General features: G+C 41.3%; 1 long non-coding RNA gene across 1 annotated transcript in view; it reads right to left on the bottom strand.

Moving 5' to 3' along the window:
* Nucleotides 1-2847: 2847 nt before the first annotated feature.
* The window catches only part of LOC114891807, a 6594-nt gene continuing 4222 nt past the window's right edge, over nucleotides 2848-5219 (bottom strand). The window contains exon 3 of the long non-coding RNA XR_003792613.1: nucleotides 2848-3108. This is a non-coding gene — a long non-coding RNA (uncharacterized LOC114891807). The remainder of the gene's footprint in view (nucleotides 3109-5219) is intronic.

The raw sequence follows: 5219 nt of genomic DNA, 5'->3' as shown, positions 1-5219 counted from the left end.
CATTGTGTGGTGCCCTTTCCCATAGAGGAAACCTGCTCATGTAAAGAAGCAGCCACCATTAGGGAGCAGCACTTGTACTGCATCTTAAACACATCCCGATTCACGAGGCAGCCCTCATCCTTCAGCCCCCTGAGAGCTGTACTGCTGGGACTCAAGCTGCCTGAGCATTTACAGGAAAACAATTTGTTGACTCCAATCTAGGTTTGCTCTTTTCAATTTTTCAACTGACATTGGCAACAAAAACCTCTATATAGTCTATGCACCCAGTTCCAATTAAAACACCTTTGCAAATAAACCAGATTACATATTCACAGACTCCTACAATGTCTGGGTTCCGAAAAATCAAATTCCCAAAGTGAATTCCTCAAAACTAATCTGAAATGTTACATATTAACTTTTCCTAAGAATGGAAATGTGATATAACATAGTCATTTACAAGGCGAAATTTAGGTACTAAGAGGAAGTAATGATACAATGAACACAGCGGTGTATAAAATCTGTTGATGAAAAATGACAATAAGATAAAAAGAGACTAGTTGATGGGCTAGCATTGTGAGATGACCAGCGGCTGTTTTCCTTATATTTTTCAGGTATAGTTTTTATGTACACTATTATATAAGTTTCAGGTGTACAACACAGTGATTCACAATTTTAAAGGCTATAACTCCATTTATAGCTATTATAAACTACCGGCTATATTCTCTGTGCTGTATAATATATCCTTGTAGTTTATTTATTTTATATATAGTAGTTTGTACCTCTTAACCCCCATCCCTATCTTGCCCCTCCCCCTTTCCTCTCCCCAGCGGGAACCACTAGCTTGTTCTCTATATCTGAGTGTGTTTCTTTTCATTATACTATTTTATTTTTTAGATTCCACATATAAGTGATAACATACAGTACTTGTTGTATTATTTCACTAAGCATAATAGCCTCCCAAGTCCATCCGTGTTGTTGCAAATGGCAAATTTTCATTCTTTTTTTCGGTTGAGTAGTATTCCATTTTATGTATATGTATATACGTGGATGTGTCTGTGTGTGTGTGTGTGTGTGTCTGTGTGTGTGTACACCACATCTTCTTTATCCATCCTTCTGTTGATGGACACTTAGGTGGCTTCCATGTCTTGGCTATTGTAAATAACACTGCTGTGTACATTGAGGTGTATGTATCTTTTTGAGTTAGGGTTTTTCTTTTTCCCTGATATATACCCAGGAATGGAATTGCGGGGTCATATGGTAGTTCTATGTTTAGTTTTTTGAGAAACCTCCATACTGTTTTCCACAGTGGCTGTACAATTTACGTCCCCACCAATGGTGTACATGGGTTCCCTCTTCTCCTTATATTTTTCCTTTTTTATTTTTTGGAAGGCAATCTTCTCATTTTAATTTTTCAAAGGTTATTATAAATTGTTTTGGAAAGAGTGCTTCCGTTTAAAGGCATAAGATAAAGGCAAATATATCTTTCTTAAAAATCTATAAAACAGGAGTGACGTTCATGTAGGGCATCATTTTGTTTTACCTCACACATCCTTCTTTTAATTTTTTGCATCATGTGAATACATTACGTATCTTAAAATACATACGTGTGTTGTGTATATATGTGTGTGTTTGTGTACACATAAATCCACATAACATATGTTTATTTTGCTGCCCCCAATTTTTCTCTTCTGTTTTATCCCTTATATTCACAGCCCATGTATAATACATTGTGGGTCTGAGGAAGACAATCAATAGAAACCCTCTTTGCCAAGTTCTCGGTAAAATTAAGACAAAAGAATGAAGCAGACAGGAGACCAAAATAAAAGGCTGCGTTGGAGGATATGACTTTTATCAGCGGGCAAATTTCCTTCCTAATTTTAAAAATATCCTGCGATGAGATAAATTCATCTACAGTGACACAGGCAGAGCTGAACCGAGGCAGGTATCACCATATTCTGGTGTGATATGCAAGATACTTAACACCTTATGATCTGGCACCTACCAATCTAAACAGTCTACAGCTACAGACAGCACGGACAGCCATGTGGGTGTGTAAGCTTGCCCAGGCAGGCCCTGATTCTGTACTTAGTGTGGGGGGCAGCACAGAAAAATACATGCTGAGGGCAGGCCGGCTCCTCAAGAGAAGGGAACCCATGCCCAGTTTATCCTTCCAGGCCACCAATCAAATCAGTCATTTCACCTCTCAAGGGAAGAATGAAGTAAGGGAGTAGAGAGAAACCAGGAGAGTTACCCTAATCACAAATGGAGATGGAAGGAAACACCACAAATAGGGAAGATTCCTTCAGAAGAACAGATTCAAATGTAAAACTATTAAAAGTTGTACTAAGGCTTTGAAGAAAATAAACAAGGTGCTATGATAGATACCAATGGTGCAATGAACCTATACTTATGTAAGTTATTTTCAAAATGAGTGCTATGCACTTATCCCCTTGCCCCCCCAAGTTCATATGTTGAAGTCCTAACCCCAAATGTGAATGTATTAATATTTGTAGATAGGGCCTATAAGGAGATAATTACAGTTAAATGAGGTCATATGGTGGAGCCCTGATAGAGAGGATTAGCTCCCTCATCCAAAAAGGCAACAGAATGCTCACTCTCTCCCCTGCCCCTTCCCCCTCAACAAAGAAGTCATGTGAGCATACAAGGATTTGGTGTTGCCTACAAGCTGAAAGAAGAGGGCTCAGAATGAAACCTACCTTGTCAGCATCTTCATCTTCAACTTATATAACTTCAACTTATATAATATATATATATAGATAGAGAAATGTAGAAAGCTTATGACATGTAACTACAAACTTTTATATTTATCTTCATAGTGCCTATTGAATGAAGAGCATTGTTAGAACATGATATAAACTATAAGCTGAGCTAGATTATAAAGGTTCTTTTTAATGTTGAATTAAAATATGGGTCCCTTAAAAATTAGATGTATACCTTATTTTCAAGATTGAGTTTTGACTTAATGTCCTGTCTCAAATAATACTTGCAAACAATCAATTTAGACTTTTCATTGCTTACTTACTCAGTTGCTTCTCTGTTGGGAACTCTTCTCATGGAGAAAGCCACCACTGCTTTGAAGAGATATTCTTCATTTGTATCCCAGGCGTACTGAAAGAGAAGTAAAACCGAAGGTAAAGTGAAGAGGCATGGGGTAAAAATTGGTCCACTGGGTTCTAACTGTGGCCACACTGGTGTTGGTGTGTGTCTGTCTGTCTGTTTGCGTCTCTCTCTCATCTTCCTCATACAATAAAGATTGGAGACCATGACAAATCATGTCACCATAATGTTCAGGATAGAGTTTCCCGGCTATTCTATCACTGTAAGTGTGGTGTGTTTCCCATTGCATTATCTTCTTCCAAATCTGCAGTATTAGTAGCCCGTCAACAAATAGGTCATTTGCACATCTCATCCTGGACATAAACAGTTGATTCCCTTCTTCCCTTTCACCTTTCCCTCATAAGCTGACTCCCCTTCTCAGCTTCCTTCCCTTTATTAACTCTGGTACAATTTTACTTTTTATATTGTTAGCTGAAAACTTGAGTGTATGTGTGTATTATGGGCTGAATTGTACCCCCCTACAAAGAAATTCATATGTTAAAATCCTAACCACCCAGTACCTCAGAATGGAACCATATATGGAGATAGTGTCTTTACAGAGGTGATCAGTTTACAATCAGATCACTAGGGTGGGACCTAATCCAATATGACGGGTGTCCTTGAAAGAACTGGAAATTTGTCACAGACACATACAGAGGGAAGACGTGTAGACACAGGGAGAAGACAGCCATCTAGAAGCCAAGGGGAGAGGCCTGGAACACATCCCTCCCTCACAGAACTCAGAAGGAACCGACCCCGCTGACACCTTGGTCTTGGACTTCCAGCCTCCAGAACGAGAGAAAACAAATTTCTGTTGTTTAAGCCACTCAATCTGTGGTACTGTGTTTCAGCAGCCCCAGCAAACTGAAGTGGCTGACCCCACATTTTAGGTGGTAATCAAGTGTAACTGGAGAAAATCACAAAATAGGTTCTGTGACTTAACTCTAAACTCACGATGACCTACTCCCAGATTGCCCGGGATCCCCTTAGGATTCTCGTCAGTTTTCTCTCTCTCGTGGTTCACAATGACTATTTCAAAGCTCCTTGAGGCCTCCCCAAATCTCAGTGCTTCCCTCAAACCTCACTCTCACTAGGCGCTCTTGTCTTATAAGTTACTGATACATCTCGAGTCATCCACTTACACTCCCCCGCCCTCCTGACACCAAGTACAAAACTTCCCCCATAGGCACATGTCTTACCCACATCCTCCCCCGAAGGGCCAGATGTGGTGTTTCTCCTCCTGCCAACGGCTGTTCTGTCCACCTCTATTAGGAACGCTTCCATTCGGCCCTTCCCAGGATCTAAACAGTACAGTTTTCCCCTCTCTTCTGTGCATTCAGTGCTGACTGGAGCCTGTCCATTGACTCTGAACCATGCTCAACTCTTTCTCACTAAAACAACAGCAAAACTAAATCACTTTATTCAGTCCTCCTTCTTCTACCCATTGCTGTCTCTCTCCTGCCCTTCAGAGCCAAAATTACCAAAGGAGTTGTCCATCCTTCTGTCTTTACATGGTCACTGCCCACTTACATTTTTTAAAATATAAATTTATTTATTTCATTTACTTGTGGCTTTGTTGGTTCTTTGTTTTTGTGCGTGGGCTTTTCTCTAGTTGCGGCGAGCAGGGGCTACTCTTCATTGCGGTGAGCGGGTCTCTGATTGCGGTGGCTTTTCTTGTTGTGGAGCACAGGCTCTAGGCACACAGGCTCAGTAGTTGTGGAACATGGGCTTCAGTAGTTGTGGCTTGCGGGCTCTAGAGTGCAGGCTCAGTAGTTGTGGGACACAGGCTTAGCTGCTCTGCAGCATGTGGGATCTTCCCAGACAAGGGCTCAAACCAGTGTGCCCTGCATCGCCAGGCAGATTCTTAACCACTGTGCCACCAGGGAAGCCCCACTGCTCACTTATTCTTAATCTCCTCCACCATCTGCCTTCCAATCCCTCCACTCCACAAAGCGGCTCTCTCACGTTACCGATGACCCAATGAGCGGTTTTCAGTCACGCCTCGCTTGGCCTCTCAACAGCACATTTGATGCTCTTGAACAGTCCCTTCATCCGAAAGCACTCTCTTCCCTTTCATGATACAGCATCGTCCTGGTTGTCCTCCTGCCCCTCTGCCTCCTTTG

Source organism: Monodon monoceros, unplaced genomic scaffold (assembly GCF_005190385.1).
Source record: "Monodon monoceros isolate NGI ecotype Baffin Bay Population unplaced genomic scaffold, NGI_Narwhal_1 Contig971_ctg1, whole genome shotgun sequence".
In the NCBI taxonomy this organism is placed as follows: domain Eukaryota; kingdom Metazoa; phylum Chordata; class Mammalia; order Artiodactyla; family Monodontidae; genus Monodon; species Monodon monoceros.
The sequence above is the reverse complement of the archived record's forward strand: the minus strand, read 5'-3'. Positions and strand labels throughout refer to the sequence as shown.